Here is a 23,917-nt window from a genome sequence, read left to right as displayed (position 1 = left end):
CTCCAACCATGTTCCAGTTCATTTAAAATATACATTAGCCAGGAAATGGGCAGTAGCCCAAGCCCCACCACTGTATAAAAATCACGTAGGATGGGATGAGGACTCACCTCACCATAAAATCCAGTTAAAAAATCAACCGACTGCACAAAGACAGTACCCAGTTAAGCAAGAAGCTAAAAAACAGGTCAGGGAGATTTTAGATCAACTTGAATATCAGGGAGTGATTGAAACATGCACCTCATCAATGAACAATCCTTTGTTTCCTTATCGTCTAGTTTTGGATTACAGACACTTAAATTCTTGATGGAGAACCAGAATTGGTATGCAGTTCCTACGATGTGGCAGGTAGTGGTAAGTAAACAGTTGGTGCCAGGGTGTGGGTAAGGGGGAAGGCAGGAGAGAGAATTCCTCCTTATGGAATGGAGACCCTCACACACCCAACAAGCGGGTGTCTCGCTTCATCATCGGGTCTAGCTCCTTATCGGGTCGGCGGTGCAATACCCGATCAGGCGCCCGGAAGGGGCCTTCTTCGCGGAGATCTTTTTTCCAATGCCGATGGGTGTAATGCGTGTGAGGGCCCTATAGTATCTAGTGTAGGTGACAGTGATATGTGAGATTAGTGAGATATAAAACAGGAAATAGTGATCCACTCAGAACAATTTTAATGAGTTGTGGTCACTACCCTGAATAAAACCATAGTTAAACGCACATTCTCACTCTAAGGTTTGTGAGGGTATGTGCTGAAAGGGTCAACATGTTTCTTGCCTGTTTATCTATTGATTGGCAATTCTTCAGGACCAGGATAAATACTACCTACACTTTTTTTGGTGGTGTTCACGACCTCATGGAGGTATCAGAGTTGACCACACATACAGCACCCTAAAAAAATGTGTGGTACCAGTTGATTTACACCACAACCTGCAAAATATAATGGTGTGAAAATATTAAAAACAACATATCAAGTACAATGCGAACTACAATGGGTTCCTTCAACAGTCAAAGTATATCCATTGCATGCTCGATATACGTGAGCCGTGACATGCATCAACTGTTTGTGGTAACTATGGAGCACACGCTAATACATACAATTAACAGTGAGCAATATACAGATAAACACATTTCAGAGGAATGTCATATAAAGTGGCTGCACAAAGTAACTTACCCTCATTGGGTTTGTGGTGAGTGGCATCGGATACCAGTAGAGGAAAGCACTAAATTATAGTGTCCTAGTAAAAGAGAATAAGCGAAACATTGTAGAGCAAAATCCAACAGCCGCTAGATCACCAGGCAGCTAAATGCGAAAGAGCCTGCGTCTAAATTTAAATTCTTGTTGCAAAACATTTGCAGTGAAAAATGCACATGGTACAGCATTAATGAATAACATTGTACGTAAAAAATATAAAATCACATTAGACATTTCAAATAGTTTCTTTTGTCAAAATATTGCACCAGAAAGCAGATATTTGACCGCTTTCTCAATAATGGGGACGCAGCGTCAATTTTGTCGACTGCCCCAGGGATTCAAAAACAGCCCGGGGCTATTCTCAGCAAGGGTAACAGAGTTACTACAAACTTATGATGACGAGGCATTGTCATATGTCGATGATATATATCTGACAGACGATGACCTGGATAGGAACTTGAACAGGGTGAGCACCATAATATTGGGCTTCGCCTCAGAGGGTTACAAATTCAACTTTAAAAAGTCAAGAATTGCCCACCTCAACGTCCTTTTCCTAGGATATGAACTATCAAGTGAAGGCAAAAGCCTGGCAGACAACTTTTTAGAAAAGTGTGCGCTGTTCCAACCACCAAAAACGCTGAAAAATTTACAGTTGATTCTAGGTTTCCTGAATTTTGGAAGAACTTACATTTTAAATTACGCAGAAAGGGTTAAACCTCTCTACAAATTAATCAAACCTGATTTTAAAATCACACATTGGACACAAAACACACAGAAATTTTGAGTTCACTCCAAACAGACATGTTAGCAACGAAATACTTGCAAACATGCATAAACATATGCAACTTAGTGATCCGAATAATTCCGGGTCAATGCGGATTCACCTACCTAACTTTTAACTAAGGTGAAAAAGTACCAATTGCATACAAATCCCACTTGTATACACAAGCAGAAATGAAATTCACTTCTACAGAAAAAGTTCTGACAGCAGTTCAAACCACTGTTGCAAAAGAAAGAGCCCTAGCACAAGGGAAACGCATTATGGTTGTGACTCCTGTACCAGCCCTAGAGGCAGTTACAAAGGCTAGCACTCCAAATGCAAAAGCTTTACATCCGAGATGGATACAATGGGTTAATTCTCTTGCTGCAACTGATGTTGAATATGTTTTTGATCCATATTTAAAAATACAAGCATTCCTGCAATATGAACACGAATGTCCTCTGCCTACTGACATTCCCCCCCTTGACCAGTACGAATTTATGGTTTATACTGACGGTTTGTCAGGGTGCAGACAGGTTGCTCACTAACCTGAGAAGCCGGATACAGCAGGAGCGATCCTTAGAGCTAGTTGCCCTCTCCCCCGCGACGGTATTACTTAAGAGTATGTATGTGCCACTCCACAAGCAACACCACCACCGGGGAAAAAAGGGGAAAAAGAAAACAGGGAGAAGCAACGGGAAGAGGCAACTGTACGACTTCTCCCCCCACGGGTGGCACCTTCACTCAGGAAGCATACTCCTGTGTCCCTGTAGGAAGAGAAAGAACACGCTGTGTTGAAGTGTTCCCTTTAGAGAGACACGTTAGATAGAAGCAAAGACAGGCACATAGGGTTAAAGCTCAGAACACTCACTGAAATGCTGCATCCGTCTCTCATAGTGCAGCCTCACACAAATAGTTAGTGCTGGAAGGCAGGTACTCATGATACCTCCTACGCGGGTACTTATCTGAAGTGGGTGATGGTGCCAGAGTCCTTTGACTGCAGAGGTAGTCGAGCTGCAGTCGAGGGCGTCGCTCTCCGAGCCTTTCAAGCGTCTCCAAGCGCAGGTACTGGACGACAGGGTGGACGTTGCTGTTTCTCCTTCCCAGGGGCGCTCTCCGAGCCTTTCAGGCGGCTCCAAGCGTGGGGAAGGGTGTCCGGTGGCAGGGGTGCGTGAGGAACCTCCAGTCCCTCCAGGGGAGTCGCAAGGAAGGTGCTCGTGGTAGCGCTGCGAATGGTTTCCGCGTTACAATAATCACCTACGCGGTGATTCGGTGCTTAGAGCCTGGTAGCTGGAAGGAGGCGCTGGTTGAGTCTCCAGGCACTTTCCACCGTCTTGGTGATGCGCGCAAAGTCACTTTAGGGTTCCGAAGACACGCCTTTGAGCGCAGGTCACATCGTCGCGGGCTCGATCGTCTCCGAGCCTCTAAACTGCTCTCTGGACTGAATAATGCCGGGATGCGGTCAGCGCGAGGTCCGTTACCTCGCCGAACTCCAGGCAGGACTTGATTGACAAGCCCCTGGCCTTCCGTGAACAAGGCTTTTGTAACCGCCTCAGGAAGTGTTTCCGCGAGCTCGCTAGGGGTTATGGGTATTGTAGTTTTTATACCCATAACCTCCAGAGCGATGCTTGGAGCGGCGGAATCCCGGCAAGCACTTCAGTTAGCGCCGATGTCTGACAGAACCCCCTGGTATGGGCCGGCGCCTCGACGGTCCTCCGGGTTTCGTCGGATGAGCCGCGTGGAAGCGGCGGAGCAAACGAGGACAATGCAGATTGGCCACGAGCTCCCATGACCTCTCCTCGGGACCATACCCTTTCCAGTTGATCAGATAATGTAGTCCACCCCTAATACATTTTGAATCGAGCACCCCTCTGACTTCATACTCCTCCCCGCCATCCATAACCACGGGCTGAGGTTTCGGGGGGAATCTAGTAAGAGGGAGACATGGTCGTAACAGAGAGACGTGGAACACAGGGTGTATGTGCCATGAAGATGGGAGTGATAGTTTCATGGCTATGGGGTTCACCACTTTCACAATGGGATAGGGACCCACGCATTTTGGTTTCAGGCGCGTGTTTCCCTTTAGTCTCAGGTGTTTTGTATCCAACCAAACTCTATCTCCTACGCTGTAGGTAGGCTCAGGGGATCGCCTTTTGTCCGTGTAGTGTTTGTCTCTTTCTTGTGCTATTTTCAGTTGTCTTCTTGCTGCCTGCAATACCCTCCTCAAGTGCGAGTGGTGTTCTTGGATAGTAGGGTGTTTGGTTTGCACAGGCCACTCAAAGGGTAACATGTTTGGATTGTATCCCGTTAAACAAAAGAAGGGGGAACATCCCAGCGAGGAGTGTTCGGCGTTATTGTAGGCAAACTCTGCCATCCATAGAAGCGTACTCCACTCCTCCTCATGGAGCAAAGTGAAACACCTGAGGTATTGCTCCAAAGTCTGGTTCAACCTTTCCGTCTTGCCGTCCGTTTGTGGGTGGTAGCTAGTGGAGAGACGGGCTTCCACTTTCATCACGGTACACAGAGCTCTCCAGAAACGTGATGTAAATTGCGTTCCCCTATCGGTAATGAGAACCGCTGGGATTCCATGACTACGCACCACATGTTGTAGGAACGTTTGGGCCAGGCCTGCAGCAGAGGAGAGTTTCTCCATGGCAATGAAGTGGCCCATCTTTGTCAGATGGTCTATGACAACCAAAATGGTATTCATTCCCAAGCTGGGGTGCATGTCTACTATAAAATCCATAGACAGGGTATGCCACGGAGCCGGAGGGATTGGAATAGGTTGGAGCAGTCTGCTTGGTCGTTTGTGTTGAGCCTTTCCTTGAGTGCATATGGCACACTCCGCTACATAGGCCGCGGTGTCTGCAGGTAATGTGGCCCACCAGAAGTGGCGCTTCATCGCCTGGGTGGTTTTGTGCACTCCCAGATGACCTCCTAACGTGTAGTCGTGCACCCACCGCAAGGCTTGCTGTTGTAGGGAAGTGGTCGGCAGATACAACCGTTTGTCCTGATACAAAAGACGCTGCATGGATGACCGGCGTTGCGGATCTTCAGCTACCCAGGCTAGCTCCTCTGTTACCGAGGTTGGGTTTCTTGCGTCTTCCAAGAAGTCGTGCGTTGTTGCGGCCGCCGTCTGCCCATCCGGGAACGAAGCGGACTCCAGAATGAGGGGGCTGTCTGCAACTGGCACGGGGCATGTATCGAGGGTGAGCTGCGGCCGGGACAGAGCATCGGCCTTTCCGTTTTGTGGCCCGGGGCGATACTGGATTACGAAGTCGTAATCAAAGAAGAACAACGACCAACGTAGCTGTCTGGGGGTTAGGGCTCTGGCGGTCTTCAAGAACAACAGGTTCAGATGGTCTGTGTAAATCTCCACTGTATGTCTCGCTCCTAGTAGGTGATGTCTCCATTCTTCACACCCTCTTTTTATGGCTAGAAGCTCCTTATCCATTATGCTGTAGTTCACCTCACAGGGAGACAGTTTTTTGGAAAAGAAGGCAACGGGATGCATTTTCCCTGTCTCGGGGTGTCACTGTGATAAGATCCCCCCTATTGCGTAATGGGATGCGTCTGTTTCTACCACAAACGGACGGGTGGCGTCGGGGTGTCTTAGCACGGGGGCCGTTGTGAAGCAGGATTTTAAGGTCTGGAAGGCCTTTTCCGCTGAGGCGGTCCATTGAAAAGCTGCTCCCTTCCGAAGGAGGAGCGTAAAAGGTTGTATAATGCCAGAAAAGTTCTTTATGAAGCGGCAATAGAATTCTGCGAAGCCCAGGAAGCTTTGCAGGGTCTTTACACTGGTAGGCGATTCCCACTGGGTAATAGCTCGTATTTTCTTGTCATCCATACACAACCCGTCTGGGCCTATAACGTATCCCAAAAACTCCACCTCCGAGACGTGGAACAGGCACTTCTCTAGTTTGGCGTAGAGTGCATACTTCTGTAGGCGCTCCAGCACCGCAGAAACGTGTTTCACATGTTCTTCCATGGATGTGGAGTACACCAATATATCGTCAATGTACACGATGCATGATACATCCAAGAGACCCCTCAGTACTTCATCCATGAAGAATTGGAACCCGGCGGGGCGTTGCAAAGTCCAAAGGGCATAACCCTATATTCGAACAACCCGAACTTGGTTCTGAAGGCTGTCTTCCACTCGTCTCCTCGTCGTACCCGCACCAAGTGATAGGCGCCCGAAGGTCCAGTTTGGTGAACCCTTTAGCTGTTTTCAATTGGTCCAAAAGAACAGGGATCAAAGGCAGGGTATATCTGTTCTTTATTGTGACTTTATTAATCGCCCTGTAGTCTATGCAGGCCCTTAAGCCGCCCTCTTTCTTCGGTATGAAAAAGATCGGAGAGGAGGCAGGAGAAGAGGAAGGGCGTATAAACCCAGAGGAAAGCATTTCTTCAAGGTAGCGCTGGAGGTAGGTAGTTTCGGCCTCCTTGAGGGCATATATCCTGCTGCAGGGTATGCTGGCTCCTGCCTTCAGGTCAATTATGCAGTCATAGTCCCTATGTGGGGGTAGTCTTCTCGCCTCTTGTGTATCGAAAACAGCCCTGAATTGCTCATAAACAATCGGTAACTCCGAAGCAGAACACACGAACTGCGTACTGCAGGCGCTAGCGAGTAGGCCCGCCGAACTATCCCCATGGGGTGAAGGTCTGACCTTCTCAGAGGTGCAGTGCTCTTGGCAGAAGGACGAGTTCATGGAAACGGTGCGTGCTGCCCACCGCACCCAAGGGTCGTGGAGCGTTAGCCAAGGCATTCCTAGTATGAGCTTGAAGTGGGGGGCATCAATCAGATCAAACCGTATGTATTCGAAGTGGTTGATCCCAACTTGCATCAATATGGGCCTTGTCTGATAACGCGCCGGGCCCGATGTCAGAGCCGTGCCGTCTTCTGCCTTCACCGTCTCTGGGGTCTCCTTTTGGTCACAAGGGATGCCCAGTTCTCTGGCATACTGCTGATCTATAAAGTTGCCTGTGGCTCCGGAATCCAGTAGGGCGTGGACGACCACAGATATATCGTTAGGCAAGTCCAACAAGACGCACACATTCATGTGGGCTACTGAGGGTTGTATTGTGTTGGCCGCAGCCGGGAAGACCTCTTTACCTCTAGGCCTCAAACAAGTCGTCTCCATCTTATTTGAGCTCGTCAGTTTCCCTGGTCCTCGGTCGTATGATCTACCACGGACAGAGTCTTGAACCCGGGGCTTCCAGGATTCGCATTCTTTGGTCTGCATCTGCAGTCTTTGAAAAAGTGGCCCGGTTTTCTGCAATACAAGCAGAGTTTCAGATTTCTCCTTTTTTCCTTTTCGGCTTGACTAAGGGGCCCTCTGATTCTGCCGATTTGCATAGGCTCGGTCCCATCGTTGGGGGATGGCCGCTCATCTTGTGCCAGTCGTGAACGCAGAGGAAGGAACCTGATGTCGCTTCGGTTCTTGTCCCCTTTTCGCTCTTGAAGCCGATGGTCCAATTGCACTGTTAGGTCGATTAACTCATCACACGTAGCCGGCATTTGCACCACCTGGGCTAGCACGTCCTTGAGTTCGCATGAAGGGATTGACTGTATTTACAAGGTTGAGTATACAAGCTAGAAGTGAAAGTATTAGTAAAGTAAAAGTCCACGCCTATGCGGTGACAATTCAATTGTTCGGATACCCATTCATTAATAATCGATTAGTGACTGCAAGAACGAGGCAGGGGGGTGGGGCGTAGCTATGACGGTTCAGGATGTGCGCGCGAGCTATGATCAGGACAGTCATGCAACTATCGCGGGTGAAGGAGCAAGACTGAAAGCGGATATTTGAAAAACAGTGGCGATGATCCTTGCCAGAGAAGGCTAATTAGCCGGTATGGACGGGCGTTAGTGGAATCTTCATCATATATGGGAAAGCGTTCGGATCACTCTGGCGGGAGAAAGAGAGGTGTAAGGCTAGGACAAGTGAGAGCCTAAAACGTAATTGCCGTGTGGAATATTGTACAGACGGAGTGTAAAAACCAAACTTACGTAGGAAGCCACTGGGGCCACTGCGATAATTGCGAAAACCCATGAGTGACGGGCTGGCAGAAGGACTGCGCCGGTATTAATTACAGCTGAATAATTCTCTGGAAAAGAATTACGGGTGCAGTTAGAGAAATGCCTAGCGAGGGCGGTAGAGAAGCGAGCATCCTGGGCGCGACCTACTTGTCAGTTAATGCAGGAGAGGCGCGATGGGTTTACGTGGTTCGGGAATAAATCACCAAGTGCTTTCCCGAGTCCATGGATATTGTTAAGTAAGCGCCTGAGGACTTGCGCATGGGCAGTGCGAGCAAGCTCTGCTATGTAATAGACTGCATGCCTAGTTACATGAGTAAGAATAGTGGCTAAAATGTGCCGTCATGTTGGGCGGGTTGTGTGGTGTTATCTGAGGCATTTAGATCGGCGAGAGGTACAAGAGAAGATAGGTGCTAGGTAAAGATAAAAGCATGGTAGCATCATGATTGAATAAAGTATGTACATAAATAAGGAGATAAAAGCAAGTCAGAAGTCAAATTACATCATATATACATGGTGCATGGAGAATTATGCACACTGAGGGAGTACAGAAAAAATTCCAGAAGAAGCGTACATTAAAGCTGGAGGGTTATTACAGAATCATGTTCCATTCATCAAGAATATTAAGTCCATTTTCAATGGAGCGACAGTTAAACATCCATTTGCATTCCAGTCTATTGAGAATTGCTTGCGGATCCCCGCCTCTGTTGTTTGGGTGAATGATGTCGATCACTTGCCAGCGTAGGTCCTGTTTAGAGTGTCTGTCCTTTTTCTATGAAGTGCTCCACCAATGGTGCAGTTGTGATTCTGCAGTATATCCGGCTTTTATGTTGGCTTATCCTTGCTTTTAGTTTTTAGGTGGTTTGTCCAACGTAGATGAGGTCGCAAGGACATCGTACACAGTAAATTACATTGGCTGAGTAACAATTCGAAAAGAACCTCAATTTGTGCGTAACAGTGCCATATTCAAATACATTAGTGTTTTTCGTGAGTGGGCATACAGCACAGTTTCCACACTTAAAATGGCCTACTACAGATGGAGACCTAAACATAATTGCAAGGTGGTCTCATTACTGGATGGTTTGTATGCCCGAACCAAGTGGTCCTTAATGTTAAGCCCACGTTTGAATGAGAACAGGGGAGCTTCATTGGTGATGTTAATTGAGGTGAGTAAGGGCCAGTGTTTTTTTTATGAGTTTGGTTATTTTGTTGCTAGCATGACAAAAAGAGGTTACGCAGGCAATGCGAGATATGTTTTTTTTGGTCTGGTTCCTAATAAGAATTCCCTGTGTGAAAACCAAGCACGTTTCATGGATCTTTTCACCATTCGTCTGGGGTAGCCCCTGTTCAAAAGTTTGTCACCCGGGATGTCTGCTTCCCTGAAGTAATCTTCTTTTAGTTTGCATTCCCTGCGTATCCTTAAGAATTGGCCATAGGGGAGGCCGTCACTGAGTGCTCTAGGGTGGGCACTTCTGTAGTGGAGCAGAGTGTTGCGCTCTGTGGGCTTCCTATACAGGGTCGTATACAGCCCACCCTCATAGGGTTTGACAGTGACGTCAAGGTAGTCTACCTGTGCATTGCTTGAATTGTAAGTGAACCTGAGATCCGGTTGGCATCTGTTGAGCCATATGCAGAAGGAATCGAATTCATCTATGGTGCCATTTCAGATCATGAACACATCATCGGTGTATCGGTGCCAGCTTCTGATATGGTTATTGTAGGAAGGTGGATACCTGACTATGGTTACCCCCAACTTTTTGCCTAGTGTCTAGCTGGTTTTTCGACTTTGTTGGCCTGAGATCCTGCCATTCAGGGTCTCAGGCTGTCTGCTCTCTCTTTAAAATGGACTCCATGTACCCTAGGTACATACCCAATTGGTAAGGATCACCTTATTGGACCCTGTACAGTGTACCCTAGGTACCCAGGGCATAGGTGTACCCTAGGCCTCCCAGGGGCTGCAGCATGTAATATGCCACCCCTGGTCTAACCTTCCAATCAGACACAACTGGCTGATCACTCAGCTGGGGCAAGGTCGTGTAATCACCCCTTGCTTAGATATAGTATACCTATATCTACCCTTAAAATAGACACATGTGTACCTGTGAGCCACTCCTATGGCAGGCCTTGACAATCCTGGAGGCAGAGTGCTTGGTAACATGTGAGATGGTGCTCTAGCATGAGCTGAGCCTGTCTGCAGCTTTCGGAACCATGTCCTTATAGCTATTCTATGATATAGCCTACCATATATATAAAGTACCTTATAATCTTAAACGGTTATGGTAACTATGGTTTGGCTTTATCAAAACATGTCGTGTAAGGTGTCTAACACTTTGGAATAATACCCCCATACCATTTCTGGTGATGAGGATATTATTCCTCCCTTCTAGAGGGAGAGACATGTTAAAATCCTACTTTGCTGTTTAACTCTCACCAAAGCCTCAGCATCACAAAATGGATGCTGCTGCCACAGACATGAGTCTGACCTCCTGCAGCTGGGAGCCCTCCCAGCCAGGGAGGCCTGGACAATAGGTTTCCTGCTTGGGGAGGTGCTAGCACCTCCCCAGACAGACTTTAGTGTATTGGGGCAGGGAGGGCTGAAAGGAATGAGACATGCCTGGGGCACACAAGGTGTCCCATGCATAGTCCAGTTCAAACCGGCGCTGGGGCACTCCAGCCCCAGCTCTGGCGTGAAACTGGACAAAGGAAAGGGGGTGTAGCCACTCCCCTTCCTGGTCCCACCCATAGGAGGGACCTCGCAGGTAGCCCAGCCCACTAGCCCAGTATATCAGTAGCTAGCTGAGCCCTGCTAAATTAGATTAACCTGAATCTGCAACTTGAACAGAAACTCTGGACCTTCGACATTCGACCTCAGGAAGAAGACTGAAGAAATCTCCCTTGTGGCCAAGGAGTGACCACCCTGGGCAACTAGGCACCATCCAGCGACCGCTGCTTGCTTTGCGACTGATCCTACGAGGGACGACTGCAGAGACTGACCAGCGCCGAGACTTCCAGACACCTCTGAACCAGATCCACATCTCCAGCGAAGCTGAGACCCGTGGAGGCGACGAGGGATGTGGGACCGGCGACTTGGGAAAAGTGGCTAGTACCTGACTAGCGCGACTTCCGAGGCTCCCTCGAGGCTGTGCTTGGGGAATTCAGAAGCCCCACTCCCGAGCACCATCTGCAAAGAAGACCAGCTCCCCACACTTCACGTGTTCTGCGTGGGGCCCTTCTGCACCTGTGTTGCTCGACGTGTTGTCCGGTTGCTGGCCCGTTGGCTAGTAGCCTCTGCGACGACAAGCCTTTGTTTTCCACTTGCTGGTCCGGCTCCTCCAGACTGGCACCCGCTCCTCTGTGAAAGAGAAGCACCCCAGACCTCCCTGGTCTGCACCAGTAGCAAGTCCTCCATCCTGCGTGGGTTCCGCTTGCCAAGGCTTGTGGGGTCCTGACTCGTCTTCGACGCCGCCGACAGCAAGAGCCTTCGTGGGACAGCTCACCTCTTGGTCCTGGTCGTCCTCGACGTCTCCTGGTACCCGTGGCTGCTGCGACAAGCTTCACCTCTTCACTTGCATCTTCACGACATCGCCTGGTTCCTTCCCGGCTCCTGGCTGGTGACCTAGACTCTGTCCCTTCTGCTTGCAGGTTCCTTCCTTCTTGATCCCCACCTTGGGATCCACCGGACACTCTTCACTGACTGCCTGTCAGCAACTTTCCTTCAGGCATCCATAGAAGTCCTCGACGAAACCCGACGCAAGTTCACACCTATGCACCCACAGCCCGTGGGCTAGGTAACTTGGGTACTTCGGTTCTCACATGGGCATTGACTATCCTAGGGTCTAGTTTCCGAGTCTCGACTTTCTAGCCATACCAGAAGTGTCCTAAAACTGCTTTATTCTATCTGCTAGTGATTCTATCGACTTTTACGCATTACGCGTGAGTGTTTCCACTCAGCACCTGAATCCCGTGGGCCTCCCCACTTCCTAATTGTTGGTAGTATAGTGTAGCCCCAGCGATTCCCTAGGCCTAGGCCTATCCTGTGTTCGTGACAGTGGTTCTTATACCACTCACTTAGTATATGGTTTGCGTGGCCCCTAGGGCCTAACTGTATTACTTACTTGTGTGACTTAATGTATGCTTAAATAAGACTGTGTTGTACTTACCTCGAATCTCATAAAGAGTGCTGAGGGGTTGCCTAGAATAAATACATTCTATTTTTATATATATCTGTTGTGGTGTCCTTTCATTTGGTATTCAAGGGATTGCATATGGTATAACAGCTGGCTTCACATGCCATTCATAGTTTAGCCTAAGACTGCTCTTGTCCATGCTACCACTAGGATAGCTGGTCTATAAGGTTGACTTTACAACCAATCACCATAAGGGTTGTTTGGACTGATACAAGGTGTACACTACAATTAGTGAGATCATATATCAGGCCAACTTCTCACAGTTATGGTGTGGATTGACTTGGTTCAGGACAAATGATTTCTCTATGTCGTCTACAAAGAGAATGGCGAAATTAGGGGAAAAACAGCTCCCATACTAGTACCTTTGAACTGTTTATAGTACTTAGCATTGAACATAAACTAGTTCTTTGTCAGTGCTATCTCCAAAAGAGAGATGATAAATTCAGTCAGTACCTTGTGTGGTCTAGGTCTGTTATTCAGATGGGTTTCAATGACTGTAGTGCCCTTGTCCTGCGGAATGTTGGTATAAAGCGATTCTATATCCAATGTGACCAAGAGTTCTTGTGTGGGGTCAAATTCTTCACGTTCAGCCAGGTTGATGAAGTGTGTGGTGTCTTTCACATATGCTATGGTGTCATGTACAAGGCCATGAATTAAGAAGTCGATGTATCTACCTAAAGGCTCAAGAATAGATCCACAGAAAAGAATGTAGCTGGAGAAGCTGCAAAGTATAACCTAAATTGGTCATGCATAAGAACAGTGCACTCCTTGATTTATTTTCCAGTTTGATTCAGGGTTTTGCCTGCCGCACTTACCTGTGGCAAGAATTCTCCATTGATAGGGAGTGACGAATTGCTTAAAAGTGGCATTGGAGAGGAGTATACCCTGTCTTGACCACCTTCACTTTTACCAGCATACTGCCACTCCAAAACTGTGGAGTGGGTTGTTTATATCAGAGCATGTCATCTCGGCAAGGGCCCAGTCAATCCTTTAAGGTCTATGCCCCCACCTGCGCCATTTCAATGATCAAGTGTGGCAAGTATTGGTGTGGACATTAATAAAACACAGCAACACTGGCCTGCACCACCAGCCACGTCAGTAACTGTGAGGATTTGGGTGTATTATATGGTATTACTTTGCAGCCTTCCTGTGGAATACACTAGAAAAAACTGTCATTGTTCCAGCCAGGCTAGTTTGCACAACCTTACGCTCAACCCTGAGTAGCAATGGCTTCGAGCAACAGGCTTGAACAAACGAACTAGTGTAAAGCATTTAACAGTGCCAAACAATGAAATAGGAAAGCTAAGCAACAGGAAAGAAACACAGCACCCGTTCATAAAAATAGACTATATTCTTGATGAACAAAACCCAATAGAAAGTTCAGGAGATACAGATTTTTAAAGAAATCTTAATTTTTTATCTAACCGCAAACAAACATGGGCAACTGTAAAGTTTGAAAACTTTTTAAAAGTTTATGAAAGTGAGTTTGTCTACTCCTACCTGGCTTGGGGGACCAAATCTGACGGAGAGAAGGTCTGGGGGGCCAATAAGGTAGATTTGGACAGTGACCTGGCCACCAGAATGTTTTCTAGGCCCGTTGCACACTTTACACCACGACCACCGTAGACATTAATGAAGTGGTCCTGATGCAGAGGACACCGGAGATGTAGATGCTCAAGAATGCTCCAGGTGATGTGCACTTGATGGGGGTTATCTGCAGTTATTCCGCGGTCCACGTGTCAGGTGGGACTATTTTGGCTACTCAGGTCGGGGTCCCTTGAAGTCCTATTTGAGGCTGTAGACGGGCACATGGGGCTGGGCTTGTTGTGTGCAGATTTACATTCCGTATATAGGTTTCCCGATTTATGCCCTTATATAGGTACAATTCACATTGCCCTTATTTGGACATAGAAATCCGTCCCTAATTTAGACATTGTCCGTACAAACCAAATACAGGCATGGCCACCTACATCCGTCCATCCACGTCACAACAAATTCTTGGAAAACCAGACCCTTAAGCCTTTAGGAATTTCCCTCAGCTTGGATATTGATTTCTCCAAGAACTCATTAAGTATGCATGAACATCTATTCCTTAGGGGTTCATTCATGACGTTCCTCTGCCCGACTTTTACGTCAATACTGGCATTCCTAGACAACTTCAAGGTATAAATATACCAGCACTTGCCCTGGCAAATTCCGGTTCCCGGAGGATTCGATCCAACCCAGACTACGCGGTTCGCCACGGCAAGTTCGGAAGGAGGTCGAGTTCCAGCCTGATGCACTGACCTGACGCTGTCATCCTCCTCGCAGAGAACCCAGCTCCAGTGCTCTCTGACTTCCCTTGCGGGGGGTTAGACTATCGAGTCCAGAAAAGAGATTCCAACCTCTCTCATTCTAAGGTATGGAGCTGACTAGATCTTAGAGAAACTTTTGGCAAGTCTTGGCTAAACTAAAAATATAGCTAGATATACTTTAGAAATGGCACCTACTTTAGAGCAGCTGATTCCATTAACGAGGGTGATGAGGCCGCTTCCAGTCCGTCTTTTCCACGTTGCCCGTCAGTCTGAGCCACAGTAGTCAGGGAGAGTCGCAGCGTGAGGACGCCGATCATCGAGCTCCGAGCTCCGCCTGTTGCCTCCCTCTCTAGGCTCCAAGCCCTCCGTCCTCTCCTCCGGCCCCAGTCTCTGCAATAGCTGCGGGAAAAGGCCGCTCTTTGCAGGGGATTTTCAAGCCGCACTCTATGCGGGAACCGGAGTATAATACAGAGCGGAGGGGAGAGGGGGGGCGTGAAACAGGAGCGGTTAAGAGCCACCGAGAGTTACCGCTGCGACCCTTGAGCCTACCGAGTCGCTCTGAAGGTGAAGGTGTGCTGCCCAGAGCTGTTCGCCCGTATATCTATCTGCTCCCTCATCTCCCTCATCTAGCCGGACACTGCAGACTTGCAGTCTGTGGATTTGTTACGATTTCCAAGAAACCACTGACAACCGACAAAGGTGGTTGCAAGCAGTGCAAAGCTGCGCCGAGGGTCCAGGGTTGTCATAGTCCAGCGCCCTACTGCCCTCTATGCTTGACCTCGACCTGGGGCGTTAAAAAGTGTTAAGTCAAGGGCCAAGGCTACAGCCAAAAGTCAAAAGCCACACCCAGCCTGCTAGCCAGCTAGCCAAGATCACCAAAAACAGCGCTACAGCATAGGACCAGCCTAACAAAGTCACCTGCGACACTAATCCTGGTCTCTAACTTCGGTTCTACCTAAGAGATCGTCAAAAGAGTAAGTCTACCTGTCAAAGAGAGTGTGACCGAGACTGTGAAAATTTTAATATAACCTAAACTAAGCATCAGGGATGGCCCCCAAGAAATTCAAAAAGAACCTGGAACTTAAACTGAAACCAAGAGCGACCCTAGCTAACCCGTGTCCTTCAGAGGGAAGTGGAGAGAGCCCTGAGCCGAGCCCAGAAAAAAAGGCAAAGAAAAGAGCAAATAGATGTGTGGCCGTAAGCAAAAAACGGGGTGGTACTACCTCAAATTCGCTAAAAGAATTTGTGGGGAAACATTTCAAAAAAGATTTCTTACCGGCAAAAGCCCCCGATATAGAAATAATAGAGGCTGCGCCGCTGAATGATAGGGTGAGTAAAAGTGGGAACGGGATTGGGAATATTTCCCTACCACCTGAGAATCAAACAATTGAATCAGTAACTATGGCCAATGAGTCTTTACAATTTATATTGTCGTCACCACGGTTGTCCTCTTCACCGCGATGTCTTTTTATTTATGAACAAGAGTCAGGACACCGGGATACCCTAATTTCAGAGGCGAACTCAAGGATAGAGGAAGAGGATGTATCTGGTAGAGAGTTAAGTCAAAGAAGGAAAGAAAAGCAAAACCCGCTTGTGAACTCGAAAAAAACAGTGCTAGAACAAAGCGTGGAATTGAATCTAAACTCTGAACTAAATTTGGAACTTTCTGCTACACCCACTTCGTCGATGCTGGACCTTATGTTAATACTACAGAGAACTCTACAAGGCCTTCTAGAAGTCACGCTGACAAATAATGACGTTTTAAAAGTACAGAAAAAGTACCTAGCTAAGATAGAGGGTGAGCTACAGGGGATTAGATGCCAAATGCCTTCTATGGTAAGACCTGTCCCAGATATCGATCCACAGCCCATGGTAGAGGAACACCTCGAACCAGCTGACTTATCTAAAGAAAAACCGGAGGTTTATATTTCAAAATGGCCAATGAGAGTAATAAAAAGAGGCGAGGTCTCTAGATTTATGCCAGCAACCAGAGTAGGGCGAGTAGGAAGGAAACCATTAAAAAAGGGTAGTAACAAGGGGAGTAACAAGATAGTGAAAAGATCAAGGGAGGGTGAGGTTGAGGTGAGAGGTGAGGGTAGGGTGCAAGAAATAAAGGCACTCAACCCCATCAGGAGTATAATGAAGAAGAAAATCCCAATGAAACAAAACAAAAGGGCGCAATTAGATAGTAACTTAAGTACGCAGGAGAAACAAGATAGGAATAAAACCCCATTCTTAGCCTAAGAATCCCGGTAGTTGCCTGGGTCATGGCTACGGAAGAAGCCTTCAAACCAGGAATACTCCGGTGGTAGGAATTAATAGACCCACAAATCAGATAAATAAGGTACAAATGATACAACAGCAGGCAGTAAAAGGTGCAAGGAAGGAGGGTAAGTGGTTATATTTTGAACCAATACCAATAGGTAAAGGGGGTAAGAAGTTAAGGAAGAGGTTGCCGCTAAACAGGTCACAACTTCTGCAAGCGTTCGCCAAGTGCCCAAATTTGAAAGGTATAGGGTCAAATGATTTAAAACAAGTAGGATTTAGGCAAAATATAGAAGGAAAGGATGTGACCAGAGTATTGATGTACTCGGACCTGGTAAAGATTACGATTGAAAAAGCAGAGAGTGAGGTACAGAAAGAAGGGATACGGATACTATCCGAAGAGGAAGTACAAATAGAAGTAGAAGGGAAAGAGCGGCAGGGTAAAAACTTTTTAAGGTACCATGCAGGATTAAGAAAGAGACAGGTAAGGACAATTGATATGGAAGACGATGAAGGAGTTGACTTGGGAAACCTAAAAATAGTAGTAAATAATTCAGATGTGGAAAATTGGTGGGGAAACTGGAGTCAGGGATCATGCCACGAAGGCCCCTCAAACAGGTATACTGAGGGGCGTGGGGAGGAAGGATCCCTAGATGACGTCGAATAGGTAAAGGGCATGCCGCATGGCATAAGAATAGCTTCCTGGCACATAAATGGTCTTGGAGATCAATCCAAACAAGAAAATATAAGGGAATTAGGAAAAAACACCGAGATCATCTGTATCCAGGAAACTTGGCTATGCGGCAAGACCCCGATATTCGTTGGCTTCCGCCAGTTTAATCGCTTAGCAAAGAAGCAAAGATTTGGGCGCCCGGCAGGGGGAATAATGACATTGCTATCAACTAAAATAGTGAAAAAGGTGTTTGAAATAACTGTAAAATGTAAATGGTTACTCACATGTAGGGTAACTTTATCTACCTCTGACAAAAAGAATACAATGGTGCTGTTAAATGTGTATATGCAATGGGGTTCCAAAGAGGAATATGCTGTTGAAATGGGGAATTTTAAAGATGATATGGACATAATTTGTGAGAAATATGGCATGGATCTGATCATACTAATGGGAGATTTTAATCATAAACTGGACCCAAAGAAAGTAGATTGTTGGTTTCAAGAATTGTTGGAGGCTTATGATATAATACAAGCGACTTTCCCAGACTGTGCATGTACATCTAATGATATTCAGCTGGGAAATTATTTGGGGTCTAAAAGCCTCCTTTGTCTAAACGGAAGATCAACCTTAGACTGTCCAGCAAAGAAAACATTTAAATTAGGTTTGCAAAACTGCCTAATAGATTATGGGGCAGATTTATGACGTCTGGCGCATCTCTGCTAATCAGCAGAGATGCGCCAGAAGAGTTGCGACGCATCTGCCCACCCGTGCGCCACCATTGATGCGCCGCATTTACAATGCAGCGCACCGTGGCACTCGGATGGGCAGATGCGTGACGCATCTCCTGTCGGAAAGGCGGCGCATTGCTGGAGTTGCGTCGCTAGCGCGACGCAGCTCCAGCAAGGCTCGGGGGTGCCCTATCATTACAATGCTGCGTCAATCCTTACGCCTGCTTCAAGCAGGCGCAGGGTTTTGATGCAGCATGGGCTCAAAAGTGACTGAGGGCAATCTTGTAGATTTCACTCAGCCACTTTTAGGAGGCGTTCCTGCGACGGAACGCCCCCCCCTGCATAGGTATGCCTACTGCTGGCACAGGGCTTTACAACGTGATGCATCTCCCAGATGCGTCACGTTGTAAATACCCCGCAGCATGGCGCAGGATTTGCGCCGCCGCTGCGTCACAAAAGTGACGCAACGGCGGCGTAAATGAGGCGCAAGGGGCTCATAAATCTGCCCCTATGTATTTACGACACCCTGGTGCTTCCAAGAAATTCAAGATTTTAGGATTACTAATAGAGAAGGAAGTGACCATAACCTCTTAGAACTAGAGCTCCCAGATGTATACTTGAACCCCTGTAATAAAGTTATTCACCAAGAGATGGGATACCCCAGGCGGATCACCACACGACTAACAGAAGAGTATGTAGCTCGGCTAGTAAAACTGCAGCAGAACTTAGATCTGGGCACAATAAGTGTCCAGAGCTTGGATTGGTATGTGGATAAAATTGAAGAAGTGGTCCAAAGCCTCAGCGATGGTCTGAGGAAAGAAAAAATAGATGATAAAAGGAACCAAAGAAAGCCGGAGAGACAAGGAAGATGGTTTACAAAGAATTGTTTGAAAAAGAAGAGAGAATTGAGGAGAACTGCAAGTAGCCTAAGTATAAAGTATGATCAGGGTAAGGCTGATATCCTCTTGAAATTAAAAAGAGATTATAATATGTTAATTAGGAGGGCAAAAAGAGAGTATAAATAAGACTGCTGGAAAGAGCTGCTTGAGGCAATAGAAACAAAGAATATACGCCAGTTCTGGAAACTAATTCAATCATCAGTAGATCGTCCAGTGGCGAAAATGAACTGTGTGGTAGAAGAAGCAGCTTGGGAGGAATATTTGCTGGAATTATACAGCCCAGGCAGAGAACCGGAAGAGGGTTTGCAACCAGATTTAAGGGTTCTGGTAGCAGTCTTAAAACCCGACTTTTCGGCCTCTGAAGTGAAAAATACGATAAAACATTTGAATCTAACAAGGGCAGCAGGTCCAGACAACCTCCCTGCCCTGATAATTAAAACCCAGTGGACTGGTGGGAAGAATTCTTTGCTAAGATGTTCCAAGTCATCTTAGAAACTGGGAAGTTCCCTAACAATTGGAAGGGTGCAATAATAAGGCCCTTACACAAGAAAGGCGATATGCCGGCCCCAAAAACTATAGATTAATTAATCTAATAGATATTGGGGAAAAGATCTTCGCAAAAATAGTATTAGAGAAACTAAAAGATTGGGCAGACCAGAACTCAGTGGTGCCGGTTGAACAGGGGGGATTCAAAGAAGGTAATTCCACTATAGACCACTGTTTCGCCCTCTGGGCACTTGCCCGGAAGTCAATAGAACAAAAGGGGAAAATGTATTGTTGTTTTGTTAATTTCCGGGCAGCCTTCGACCTTGTGGATCGTAAGAGCTTATGGGAGTGCCTGATAAAATATGAAATACCGGAAAGCCTATTGATCATCTTAAAGGAATTACATAGAGGGAACTGGGCCCAAGTAATAAAGGACACTCAAGGGTCACTAACAAAGAAAATAGCCATAGGAAATGGGCTAAGACAGGGTTTTGTCTTGGCCCCCCTGCTTTTTGCAATATTCCTAGCCGACCTACCTGCAGCGCTGGAAGTAGAAAGAAGTGCAAGCCCCAGAATGAACGGAAGGAAAGTAGCAAGTCTTTTATATGCCGATGATCTTGTAATAATTGATCAAACGGAACTTGGGCTCCAACAGAAATTAAATGCTTTTAAAGAATACTGTGGGCCTTTGGTTCGACAGCTCCCTAAAATGGTGTACTCACCTAGAAGCCCAAAAAATAAAAGCTTTTTCATCCATCTGCGGGTTGAAAAAATTTAATAAGGACTATGGGGATATGTCGCACAAACCTATGTTAAAAGCTTTTGAAGCTATGATCCCACCCCAAGTACTGTATGGGGCAGAAGTCCTCCTTCTAAGTGGTAAAGGAGGGTGGGATCGGGAGGAGGTTAAGGCCCTAAAAATGCTATTGTCCCTACCAAGCTCTGCAATAGTCCAGGCAATTAGGGTGGTGTTAGGAACAATAGCATGGAACAGCCAGGTCCAAATGTCTTTGGTAAGATTCTGGAGACTCCAGAAACCAGGGGGAGTGCAGAAAATCTCACACTGGTGTAGCGAAGAGATCCAGCATAGTAATTTAAATTGGGCAAAGGAAGCGAGAAGGAAAATTCAGGTAATAATAGGGAGTTTAAATGTGAGCACTATACAGCACTCCCTGGACGTAGAATTTACAAAGACGTCTCTCAAGTACCAAGGCATGGAGCAGTCAAGGAATAATGACTTAGAGTACCTGAGGAAGAAAAAATCGGTCCAATGTATAATAAACTCCTGGGTAAATGCTGCATGGTATCCATACCTAGAAACTCTGCCAAACCATGGGCTTAGGCGCGAAATCCTAAGGATACGAATTGGCATTACCCCATGGTTAATGTAGGGAAGAATAAAGTCAGAGATGTTACACTCAGATGGAACATGCAAATGCGGCCTTGGGACCAAATCTGGAATCCAGCATATATTGCTGGATTGCCTTACAGTTTTAGAATTGAGAAAATTGTTTTTACGCCCAGTATTTTTAAAATATGGAATAAGGTCACGAGCCCAAGCCATTGTGTTACTGACAGAAATGACAAGTCTTGACATTGCTATTGCACTAGGAAGCTACATGAAAGGTATACAGCGTTTTGTATGGGATAAACTTAAGCAAGGGTAGAAATGTTATTTATGCTTAAAACCCTTATTCTAAGTATATAAGCAACAAAGCTTAAATAACAGTTATAGACTCATCGGTTTTAATCAACTGCTGCTAAAGAGAAAGGATGTGGAAAATGAATCCCCTTTAATGAGAGTATCAAAAATACCACCGACTAATAACTTTTAAGGTTATTTTAATTATTTAACCGCGTATTTAATATTGAAAATATGGATGCTACCAAGGAAGAAGGTAGTCACTGGTCCCCTTTTAACAAAGTATCAAGCTAAATTAGTTCTAAGGAATCAGGTGGTTTTATCTGTTTATGTGATCCTTTTATGTATGGTTTTATCGCTTATGAGATCTAACATGTGTTTAAAGACTATGGTGTCAATGAATTGTATTGCTGTATGATATGATCACTTTTATGGCATTAAGTTGTCGAATAAAGTATTCTTGACCAGACCTACTTAAAACCTCGTACTGCACTTAGGTTAGGTACACTGGGGTAGAACAATTTAGAAGCATCAGATGAGTATCACATTTTAGATTATGTTATTTATGTATATATTTTGATTAATATATGTCATAGCTACAAATCATGCTATTGCAGTATTATTTTATCTTACTGCTAACCTCATTCATATTGTACTTCGCAGTCTGTCTTACGATTTTAGTAATTCATATCTCTTGCATGAGAAATAAGACTGTTCAATAAACCCTTTTATTGAAACGACCGTCTCTATTTCTGTGCAACTCTGTAAAAACGAAGCATGCACGATTGACTGAGTGAAACTATTATCTATTGTTTCCACGATTCTGAGACTGTTCCGATTCTAAAAGGAAACAAAGTTGTCATGTTTATGCGGTTGTCAGAGACTAATGCATTCTTGTATATTCAAGAAGTTTCTAGTGACCTCTGAGTTAGCTGGCACACACAAGTAATTAAGTTTAATATACTCGATAGAGACATACTGACCTAAGTCCTATGTCAAATCTATAGTGTATGTTATTCCAATGCACAGAGCCTATCTGGGATATAGGAACTACACTACATGGCGCCCAATGGTTTGGTAAGGCACTAATTTAACGCTAGATACTGAAGTAACTCAGTCGTGCTTTTCTCAGAGACCCTCTACTCATAAAACTCCATAAGACATCTGGAATGGGTATGGATAATATCCGCCATAGCTGAGATGGACAAAAATCCTATGTATTAGCTGCTTGGTTTTGTTCAACGTTGAAGGATACAGTGTTCCAAAATATTGTGCACCTTATCTTTGTTTCCTTGAAACTTGCTCTGCAAACTTTCATTAAACAATGTCGGAGAACGACGATCCTATCGTTAACAACGGTCAAGCTGCGGCTGACCTTACAGGTCTTAATGAAGACGAGGTGGGTGTTATACACATCCTACCAAATTTAAGGAGAGCCATCACTCTAAAACTTATAAAACATGGTCTGACACCAAGAGGTGGTAGAGCAATTTTCGTGATAGAGGCACATGAATCTCACCAGACACAGGTATTCTATTCGTGGATAGTATTCCCAGAATCAAATCCAGTAACACATGTGTTTCACTTCTACAAAGAAGATGAACCACCTGAGGAATATATTCCTTTCGAGGATATTGAAATTCCACTCACATACCAGGATCATGAGCTGTGGTTTAAAGGCGCCCTAAAACATTACAATCACATTACCAGGCTCGGTCCACTAGGTAGACCAGGAGCAACATGGCAGATTTTAGCCGGCTATACACCTCATCCTGACATTGAAACTATGTCAGACGTAGATTTACTTGCTCAACTCAAGGAGTTAATCAAGATTTATAGACAATTGGTTCAATATGTCATGCGGACTTTCACAGTCTAACAACCATTAACAATTCAAAATCCAGCACCTCATCAGGTGAATACGTAAAAAATTACTCCACAGACTTTACGCTCAGTCATGGGTGAATTGCCCGCAAAACAGGAACAAATTCCATTCTGGTTAGCTAAAAAAATTACTCAAATCAAAGCAGTATTTCCTAATACTAGCCCTTATGAGAAACACAGAATTCTAACAATCTGTTTACCAATGGGGATCACACCACATCTGGAAGACTGCACCTCTTGGGGCACAGTCTTTGCTGCAATCTACACAAAAACACATGGTGTTCCGTCAATGGCGGTAATACCTGATGTCCTGAAACAGATTCAAACCTAATACGGGGCAGGGCCTGCTCTGAATTTAGGTATGAAGTTACTTAAAAATTTCGACCAGGTGTCAGCAATAATATTATCTAATATTAAAGGAGAAGGAGCATCAGTGGCGATCCACCAGAAATTAAGGGAATTTGATGTAACAGAACAACCTCAAGAACTAGCCACAATAATTGAAAAATCCTATGAGGAATTAGGCAGAGACAGTCTGGGAGGGAAACCAGTAAAACCACAACTGTCTGAAAGTCCTGATAAGGTCTTTCCTAAAAACACTCCTACCTCTTCTAAAAAGAAGTGGGAAAATAGCAAACAGAATTCCAAAGAGAAGCGTTCTCATTCCCGAGGCAGGTCTCCTCCACAGAAGGAGCCCTCTGAAAGGAGGTACAACCTCAGGAATATGGGATAATTTGAAAAAACCTGACAGATATCAAGATAATGATATCGTCACAGACATCCGAAAGAAGAGGACGGTCAGAAAACAAGGATGAACGCATGAAGTCCAAAGACGATCAACACGTTCAGAAAAATAAAGCAAAACCTCAATTCTCC

The 23,917-nt window shown here is 45.8% G+C and overlaps 1 protein-coding gene across 1 annotated transcript in view; it reads left to right on the top strand.

Moving 5' to 3' along the window:
* LOC146785486 (disintegrin and metalloproteinase domain-containing protein 9-like) overlaps window positions 1-23,917 on the top strand; it is a 1,594,707-nt gene that overhangs the window by 355,292 nt on the left and 1,215,498 nt on the right. The gene's annotated exons all lie outside the window — the stretch shown is intronic.

Source organism: Triturus cristatus, chromosome 11 (genome assembly GCF_964204655.1).
Source record: "Triturus cristatus chromosome 11, aTriCri1.1, whole genome shotgun sequence".
NCBI lineage: Eukaryota > Metazoa > Chordata > Amphibia > Caudata > Salamandridae > Triturus > Triturus cristatus.
This window is presented reverse-complemented; position numbering and strand designations above follow the sequence as displayed.